Genomic DNA, 11201 nt, shown 5'->3' with positions numbered 1-11201 from the left:
TAATAATAACAATAATTATTATTATAATAGTAGTAATAGTCATGATGACAATAATAATTACATTGATTATAATAATAAAAACGGTAATAATAATTATGACGACAATAATAATTGCAATAATAATGGTAATGATGAAAATGATAATTGCACTGATAATAATAATAATAATGTAAGGTATACCCCTACCTCAAGGCCTGGTACCAGTCCGCATGGAGGATCCCGAAAACAAATCTCCCGTGGGGCAGGAGACGCTTAGGGACCAGGTGAGAATTTAGGGGTCACGTTCACTCCTCTTCAAATGAGACAGGGACTCCTTTGAAAAAATCTAACAGTGCTGCTTTTATCAGCTAGTGTCCTTTTACGGTAGTGATAGTAGAAATTGTAGTAGCCATGGCAGTAGTGGTAGCACGAGCAATGGCAGTGGTGGTAGCAGTAGTAGTAGCACGAGCAATGGCAGTGGTGGTAGCACGAGCAATGGCAGTGGTGGTAGCACGAGCAATGGCAGTAGTGGTAGCACGAGCAATAGCAGTAGTGGTAGCACGAGCAATAGCAGTAGTGGTAGCACGAGCAATGGCAGTGGTGGTAGCACGAGCAATGACAGTGGTGGTAGCACGAGCAATGGCAGTGGTGGTTGCACGAGCAATGGCAGTGGTGGTAGCACGAGCAATGGCAGTGGTGGTTGCACGAGCAATAGCAGTAGTGGTAGCACGAGCAATGGCAGTGGTGGTAGCACGAGCAATGGCAGTGGTGGTAGCACGAGCAATAGCAGTAGTGGTAGCACGAGCAATGGCAGTGGTGGTAGCACGAGCAATGGCAGTGGTGGTAGCACGAGCAATGACAGTAGTGGTAGCACGAGCAATAGCAGTAGTGGTAGCACGAGCAATGGCAGTGGTGGTTGCACGAGCAATAGCAGTAGTGGTAGCACGAGCAATGGCAGTGGTGGTTGCACGAGCAATAGCAGTAGTGGTTGCACGAGCAATGGCAGTGGTGGTAGCACGAGCAATGGCAGTGGTGGTAGCACGAGCAATGTCAGTGGTGGTAGCACGAGCAATGTCAGTGGTGGTAGCACGAGCAATGGCAGTGGTGGTAGCACGAGCAATGTCAGTGGTGGTAGCACGAGCAATGTCAGTGGTGGTAGCACGAGCAATGGCAGTGGTGGTAGCACGAGCAATGACAGTAGTGGTAGCACGAGCAATAGCAGTAGTGGTAGCACGAGCAATGGCAGTGGTGGTAGCACGAGCAATGGCAGTGGTGGTAGCACGAGCAATGACAGTAGTGGTAGCACGAGCAATAGCAGTAGTGGTAGCACGAGCAATGGCAGTGGTGGTAGCACGAGCAATGGCAGTGGTGGTAGCACGAGCAATAGCAGTGGTGGTAGCACGAGCAATGGCAGTGGTGGTTGCACGAGCAATGGCAGTGGTGGTAGCACGAGCAATGTCAGTGGTGGTAGCACGAGCAATGGCAGTGGTGGTAGCACGAGCAATGACAGTAGTGGTAGCACGAGCAATAGCAGTAGTGGTAGCACGAGCAATGGCAGTGGTGGTTGCACGAGCAATAGCAGTAGTGGTAGCACGAGCAATAGCAGTAGTGGTTGCACGAGCAATGGCAGTGGTGGTAGCACGAGCAATGGCAGTGGTGGTAGCACGAGCAATGGCAGTGGTGGTAGCACGAGCAATGGCAGTGGTGGTAGCACGAGCAATGGCAGTGGTGGTAGCACGAGCAATGGCAGTGGTGGTAGCACGAGCAATGGCAGTGGTGGTAGCACGAGCAATAGCAGTAGTGGTAGCACGAGCAATGGCAGTGGTGGTTGCACGAGCAATAGCAGTAGTGGTAGCACGAGCAATGGCAGTGGTGGTTGCACGAGCAATAGCAGTAGTGGTTGCACGAGCAATGGCAGTGGTGGTAGCACGAGCAATGGCAGTGGTGGTAGCACGAGCAATGGCAGTGGTGGTAGCACGAGCAATGTCAGTGGTGGTAGCACGAGCAATGGCAGTGGTGGTTACACGAGCAGTAGCAGTAGCAATAGTGTAAGCAATAGTAGTAGTGGTAACACGAGCGGTAGGCGTAGAAGCGTGGTAGAAATAAGGGTAAAGGTAAAACATTCGGGAATAAGGGTAAAACAACGAACAGAAAAATGTTAGAGACGATACCGATAGCTCAGTAAAAGATCAGTAAAAAGATCAATATAAATATCAGTAAAATAATAGTATAAGCATAGTAAAAGTAGAGTAAACAATCAGTATAAAGATCTGTAAAAGTACAGGTAAGTGTTCAGTAAAAATAAAGCCGTAAATATAAGGCAGTCAAAGTCTCGAATAAGTTACGTTACTTCCATACATATATACTCGGTTAAAAGACTAAGAAAGCTGAAATGAAAAGTAAAAAAGAACTAGTATTTAAGATAAGTATCACTGGATTACGTTTAAGTTATTTCAGCTCCATCTATGTAAAGTAAACAATAACAAATACAACCTTTGGTGTAGTTTCACAGAGAGAGGGGGGGGAGGGGGGGCACAAACAAAGTTCCAGTTGTTTATTTGCTCCGTTCCCGGGAACTCGTGACGTCACAACATATTGAACCATTTTTCTTGATAAAAACTAATTTAAATTAAATTAAATAGATACTGTTCTTAAAATGATTCATTAAAAAAAGCAAAGTCATTTATAAAAAAGCTATAAACACACGGACTTAAAGAGTTATGAATGAATTTAAAAAAACGATTAAAATCATAAGACAGTAAAATTGAGATCCGTAAATTTGCAAAACATTCATTAATGAAATAAGATGATAAAATAAGTCATTAGTAGAAGCTTCAAAACATTAATTAAAGAAATTATTCATAGCGTTGAGTAGTCAAAGGTGAAGTCTCACGTTACGAACTGAGAAACCGTTAAAAATAATATATATGAGTAAAACATAACCTTTTCATAATACCAAAACAAATTAGAATAAACATTAAACACATTAACTAAACTTAAAAACAACAAAACTAACAAATACAAGTAATAGAAACAAAAGCGAAAAATGAATGAAAACGGGAGGGGGTGGAGGGGGAACTACGGGAATCATGCGCAGGTGATATAGGTGTAAACAGGTGTGTATGTGGAGTGACAAGTGGAGTGCCGCGCCCCCTCTTAGTGATGCCGCGCCCCCTCTTAGTGACTGGTACATTCCACAATAAGACAATACTAATAATAATAATAATAATAATAATAATAATAATAATAATAATAATAGAATAATAATAGCAACAACAACAACAATAATAATAATAATAATAATAATAATAGTAATAATAATAATAATAATAACAACAATAATAATAATAGTAATAGTAATAACAGTAATAATAATAATAATAATAATAATAATAGTAATAGTATTAATGATACTAATAATAATAATGATAATAATAATAACAACAACAACAATAATAATAATAATAATAATAATAATAATAATAATAATAATAATAATAATAATAATAATAATAATAATATTATTATTATTATTATTATTAATATTAATAATAATAATAATAATAATAATAATAATAATAGTAATAATAATAATAATAATAATAATAATAATAATAATAATAATAATAATAATAATATAAAAATAATAATAATAATAATAATAGTAATATTATTAACAGTAATAATAATAATAATAATAATAATAATAATAATAATAATAATAATAAGACAATAATAAAAATAGTAATAATAATAATAATTATAATAATAATAATAATTATAAAATAATATAATAAAAATAATAATAATAATAATGTCAATAATAATAATGATAGTAGTGATAATGATAATCATAATAATAATAATAATAGCAGTATTGATAGAAATGGTAGTGGTAGTAGCAATGATAGAGACAACAGCAATGAAAGAATAGTAAAAGTAAAAATAATAAAAATGGTAATGATAATGATAATAATTATTATTATAATAATAATAATGATAATAATAACAATGATGATGATAATAATGATAATTAATGAATATAATAATGAAGGTAATAATAATAATAATAATAATAATAATAATAATAATAATAATAATAATAATAATAATAATAATAATAATAATAAAATTAATCATAATAATAATAACAATGATAATAATAATAGTATTAGTAATAATATTGATAATAATAATAGTAGCAGTAGTTGTTATGATAGTAATAATAATAATAGTAACAATAGTTTCACCAGAAGAACACTTGGCTTGTCGTAACTTTTTACTTCGACCTTGAATATTTTTTTAGATAAACACATGCAATATTGCAATTTTTTACTTTGATCAAAAGAAACAAACCAATATATACATACACCCATGTCAAATCACTTAAAACAAAAATTGAAGCCGATTCCATACACAGTTTCTAGGCATTAAATCTTTTTCCTGAATTAAATGATTATACAATATCATTTAATAGCAAATGACATAATAAGCAATATCAATCACTTGATTTTTCCATGAAATAAAATTTGCCAAAAAACATTAAACTCGTATTACAGCGTAAAATTAAATTTACGACATTGTAGTATTATCCTTCTTCTCAAGTTCAAATAAAAATTATCCATTGATAATAAACCACATTTCCCCGGATGATGAGACACGGAGATGCTAACATGTAATATGAAGTTCTGAAGTGTTTTTATATAAAGCTTCCCGTGCGCTTCCAGATTTTTACCATCATGCGCAGCAAAGACAATAGAACATCGACATGCGTGATAAAAGATAATAGAAGAGAAGAAAATGTTATTAGTTTATACAAACTAATGATACAACAATGATGATAATAATCATAATGATAATGATTATAACAGTTATAATAACAATGTTACTACTAATAATAATAATAATAGTAATAACAATAATCCTAGTAATAATGATAATTTTGGTAATAATGATAATAATGATTTGTTTTTATTTTATCATCATAAAGATAATGTAATAGCAATAATAATAATCATTAGCATTACATTTTTATTATTAATGTCATTAATATTAATATTATTATTTTATTATAATGGTAATACTGATGGTGATGATGATGATGATGATGATGATGATGATGATGATGATGATGATGATGATGATGATGATGATGATGATGATGATGATGATAATAATTACAATGATAATAATAATGATAATAATAATAATACTAACAATAACAATAACAACAACAAAACACCGAAAATAATAATTATAGTAATAATAATAATGATAATAATAATAATGACAATGATAACAATAATGATAATGGTAATGATAATAACAATATTTACAATTACGATAATAATAATAATAATAATGATAAATTTAAAAAATAAGAACGTTAATGATAATAACAATAGTAATAATAATGGTGATGATGATGATGTTGATGATCACGGGGATACCACTTATAAATTATATAGAACCTCTAAAATTATAATAATAATTACACCAATAACAAAAACAACAATAACAATTAAAAAAAAAAAAAAACATTAACTTCACAGTGGCAACAAAAACCCGACCAGCAAGGCGAAGAGACACGCGTCGATCCATAACACAGGAACTCTATCCAAACTCCTTTTACTCCTTAGCACTGTTCAAGAAGACCGACTCTTCATTACTTGGAAGTTGACTCGAGACTTTGTACACCGAGAACAAATCCTAAGACAAATGGCACTGAGGAAGCGGGAAACGAGGAAGCCCATTGTCGGAAAACTCCACGAGGAAACTACGGCGCTAGAACGGAACTTGAAACTGGGAAAAAGATGATCAGTAAAAATAAACACAGTAATGAGGGCGGGGGGGGAGGGAGGATCATGTGATCTGTTCCTTCTGGTGGAAGTTTTCTCGTGCGATATTAACTGTTTAAAGGGGCTTTTCCCTTGACGGCGAGAAAAAGGACCCGCTGTTTGAAATACCACTGCCGTCGCACACAGATACACTTATATATATGTATGTGTGTGTGTGATTCGTGCGCGTGTGCATGTACCACTGTGTGTGTGTGTGTGTGTGTGTGTGTGTGTGTGTGTGTGTGTGTGTGTGTGTGTGTGTGTGTGTGCGCGTGTGTGTGTGCGTGTGTGCGTGTGTATCTATCCTCCTATACACACACACGAAATGTGTTTGTTAGTGGCCGTACCAACTTTCATCTGGTTTGTTTCGACAGCCATTTGCACGATCAGTCATAGTTGCCGTAATTTGGGAGCACTAAAGTTGCGGTCGACTTCCACACTCTCCTCCGGGGTCTTACACTTTCGGCTTCTGCTTTGAAGGCCACCAATATTAGACTCAGATTTGAAGTCAGCTAATTCATCAAAACGGATGGAGTTTCAGCTTCTAGAATATTATACGTTTCAGATCTATTAATTGTAGCAGCAATAATTCGTACGCAATATTTGCAATCTACAAAACAAACCCCTAAATTAGACACATCAGAAATTAAGGAATAAATAGAACAGAAATACTTTACACTCTAAAAGAGCATTTGTTATAAGCTGATCTTCAAATATTTCATAAAGTTAGAAAGTAAGTAACAACTAGCAATTCTAACAGATAATTCTGACAAATAGAAACAACATCAGCGTCCTAGAAATTACAGGAAAACGTGACAGAATACCAGTTACATGTCAACATAGTGATTGACATAAAATTAATCGTTTTGAAACTATAGACGATGACGCATTCATAAGCCAACAACTTAACCGTAATTTCCTTAACGGCCCATTCCCTAATGGATTTCTTTTCTTTTTTCTTCTCTTTTTTTACTTGACTTCTCTTTTAAACCTGCCACTGAATATGAAGGTAATAAAAATAATCAGTCAAATGCAGTTCAGTTGCCCGGGTCACGATCAATATCCAATCAGAGTGGTTAAAGCTGCTGTAAATCCCACCATAAAACATTTGGTCCACATTTTGAAACTTTCGCAGTGTCAGAATATTCTCAGATTTGTTTTCGTTAGTTCTTCTATTTGTTTGTTTGTTTTAAAATTAAAACAGATTACTACGATATTTAAGTATAGCATTGCCAGGTTTAAGCTTGAGCATCCTTCCAGTGCAGTTAAGGAATGTTTCCTAAAATGCTAGGGAGTTATCGTCCGACAGAAAAATTAAAAGAAACGTTTTGAAAGGGAAAAGAACTTCGTGGGGTAACTATAGAAGATAATATTAAATGAAAAGAGTATATTCATTATATATATATGAGTCTGTGTGTGTGTGTGTGTGTGTGTATGTGTGTGTGTGTGTGTGTGTGTGTGTGTGTGTGTGTGAATGAGTGAGTGTGTGTGTGTGTGTGAGCTGCCTCGGATCGTTTACACAGATATACAATGGAGTAGCTAACTATAGTATTGCGTGGATTGCAGTAGATGTGTTTAACTAACGCTCCCATTTTCTCCTTCTCTCTTTCCCCCATTCAAGTTTTTAATTCCTTCGACACACTGAATACAACATGAACGGACTTTACGAACCCTCACACTCATACAACGGTCCACCTCCTCCTACACCTTGTAACGCCTGCCCCCCCCCCCCCCCCCATAAACCGAAACACTCGACTGACCTCACCCCCCCCCCCCCCCCCACCACCACCACCACCCCTTGACTCCTCTGACTTCAACCCCTACGATTTCTTGCACCTCTTGATCAACCAGCCCCCTCTGCCCTCCCTCCCCTTTCTCTTATCCCCACAACCCTATCACCCCCTTTCCTTTCCTTCCTGCCCCCTCTCCCCCTCCATTGCCCCTCCCCCCTCATTTCCCCCTCCTTCTACTTCCTTTCCCACACACACCCCTTTCTCCCTCATTCCCTCCTCCTCCCGCACTCCTTTCCCCTCCCGCACTCCCTCCTCCTCTCTCGTGCCCCCAACCATGACCCAACACGATCCAGCATCACCCGCAAGCACCCCAACCCTACGACTTCTCAACATTAACTTCTGCAACATTATATCCAAAAAGACCCAACTCCTCCACATTATTAACACATACGACCCGGACATCATAATAGGTTCAGAGACATGATTGACCCCTGACTTAGACTATGCGGAAGTCTTCCCTCCCCCTTGTAGTATAACAGGAATACGTAGAGAAACAAACTGTGAGATCACACTATAAATTTCTAACTGTAAGTCACTCTTCCTCTCCGCTTTCTACAGACCCCCATCTTCCGACGCAGAATGCTTACAAAATATTGACACATCTCCCATACTCATCACTCCAGACTAACACATTTGGATTGCAGGTGACTTCAACCTCCCTGATATCAACCACTACATCCCCTTTTGACCCCATTGACACAGACTCCCAAAGCCCATCTCCCTCACACGGATAGGCGGCAACTACACGACACCTTCATTGACATCATGAATACATTCTTGATATCACAAACAGTACTAAGTAACACGACATCTGTCTTGTTGATGCAAACTTCCAACGGGCCAGACAGAAATGCAGGCGAGGACCTATCCTGCTCTTCTCTGGAGCTGACAATAACTCGATTATAAGGGACATGACGATTTACAGAGACAACTTTCTATCTTCCGACCACAATTTCCGAACACTTGGCGATAACTGGAATAGCCTGAAACATTCCATACACACTTCCATCACATACCACTAAAATACCTTTGAGTAGATTTACACCCTCTGGTTCTCCAGAGACCTACGCATATAGTAGGTACAGACGCACACGAACACACAACACACCAGTGAATTGGGTCGCCTTTAAATCCTTCCTAAAAATAAAGAAGACCGACATAAGAAACAACCCTAGGCACTTTTTTTTTTCTTTTTTTCAGCGCATCCAGACAGGACACCACTAACATAGTTGCCCTTAATGACGGGCACCACACCAGAACACGAAGCACTCCAACTCAACACAGTTCCCCTCTGTCTTCCCACAAGAAAACCTTATTACACCGATCATGCCAAAACACCGCCCACCCACCCATCCCGAGTCTTGACGTTGGACCAGACGGAATACAAAAACTACAACCAAATCAACTAGACCAGACAAAATCCCTCCCTTCTTCCTCAAAACCTGTGCCCTCATCCTTGCCCCATCCTCGCCCCATCCTCCAAACCACATTGACGCAGTCCTTCAGAACGTCCTCTCTCTCATCCGTCTGTCTTTGGCGTCACCTCTATTTTCAAGGCTGGACTGACCCATCAAATCACCGCACTTCTCCCTCACCTCCATCAGCGCCAAAATCTTCGAACACAACATACACATTATTATCATTAAAATCAATGTGTGTGCACATGTGCTCGCTTGCTTATTTGTGTGCATGAACACACATGTACACGTGCATGATAAATGCACACACGCACACACACACACACACACACACACACACACACACACATACACACACACACCCACACACACACACACACATACACACACACACGCACACACACACGCATATATACACACACACACACATATATATATATGTGTATATATATATGTATATATTCATATATATATACGTATATAACAACACACACACACACTTTTTTTATTCCATTGCAGGACACTGGCCTCTCTCAATTCAGGATTGAGAGGTTATTTGGCAGTACTGCCCTTACCTGATTGGATGCCCCTCCTAATTAACGGCGGTTCGGCGACTTCCCCTATGACACCTGCGTTTTGATGTATGTATGTATATATATATATATATATATATATATATATATATATTTACATATAATGTTATGTATATATATGTGTATATATATATAATATTATATGTATGTATATATATGCATATATATATAAGATGCCATGAGGTCCCTGGTCGTCTATTTTATTTTTAAAGGGCATATGTTTGATGAATTATACAGAAATGAACTTTCTAGATTATCTTAAAACAAGTTGAGATTTCAAATAATTTTTATAGCGCCCTCTGCCCTCAAATTGCCTTGCTGTAATTCTTGACCAGCCGATACACCAGTTAGTCCGTGTTCCTGTCCAAGTTGTGGAGAATATTACACAATTTGCATGGATGACGAGATGCCACCCACATAATCAATAACAGCTAAATGCCAACCCCAAGACACTAGAGGCATTACTGAACAAACCCTTTTACGCAGTGCAATGGCTCTTGGCCGAGGACCGCGAGACTCACGAGGACCATTCATCCTTGGCCTTGAATCGACGAGTACATAACATCCTGCTTTCGGCTATTCACTCCCGGTCTAGAGCCAGTCCCTCGGCCTTTGATCTTTAATGAGACCTTCCAGCAGCCACCTCGTCTGCGATGTTTGGCATATGCGCAAAACGGGCTTTCATTGGTGTCGTTTTGTCCTATTTTGGAATATTCTTGATCGTTGTGGTTTTAGAACGGAGCCAAATGGTCTTCCATGATACGTAGGTTATGATCTATCATACTAGGTTTTGATCATTATTTGGGATTGCTATTTAATCTTTCATTATTGTTGTGTTAATACTATACTCATTTAACTTTATTATAAACAGGGATACATATTGATTGATCTGATGAAAGAAATTACCCAAGCCCATAGCATAAAATGGAGATGATATATGCATTCGTTTGTAGACGTACATAATTATATCCCGATGAAACAGAGCAGAAATTGTGCTTTGTTTCCTACAAATGCGTTCCTCTTAAGGGGTTTAGGAAATCTGAGTTTCCACGTGAGAAATTACTTTGTCAGCCAATGCCATTTGAAATTTAGGTAATCTGAATTCTGGGAAAATGGTTTCTTTTTATTCCTTTTATTCTTTTTCTATGTTTGGTCTTTAAAACATGCTCTTCGTGGCAATTTGTGTAATTTGGAGGCAAACCTTGACCTTTGCTTTGTTTTGAAAGACGTGAAAAGGAAGCGAACAGATCACTCGCCTGTGTGCCATTCCTTGCACACAGGGGGTAACTTAGAAACAAAGTAAACAGACAGCCTGTTACACCTGTTACACCAAGAATACCCTTTGTACCAAATGGAATTAAAGTAAACTATTATCTTTTTATATGTCATATATTACTCTCTCTCTCTCTCTCTCTCTCTCTCTCTCTCTCTCTCTCTCTCTCTCTCTCTCTCTCTCTCTCTCTCTCTCTCTCTCTCTTTCTCTCTCTCTCTCATTCTCAATCTCACTCTCATTCTCACTTTCTCTATCTTACTCACGTATTCACTCACTCTCGCTGTGTGTGAGGGCTTGTTTGTGTGTGT

This window comes from Penaeus chinensis, chromosome 1 (genome assembly GCF_019202785.1).
Source record: "Penaeus chinensis breed Huanghai No. 1 chromosome 1, ASM1920278v2, whole genome shotgun sequence".
In the NCBI taxonomy this organism is placed as follows: domain Eukaryota; kingdom Metazoa; phylum Arthropoda; class Malacostraca; order Decapoda; family Penaeidae; genus Penaeus; species Penaeus chinensis.
The sequence above is the reverse complement of the archived record's forward strand: the minus strand, read 5'-3'. Positions refer to the sequence as shown.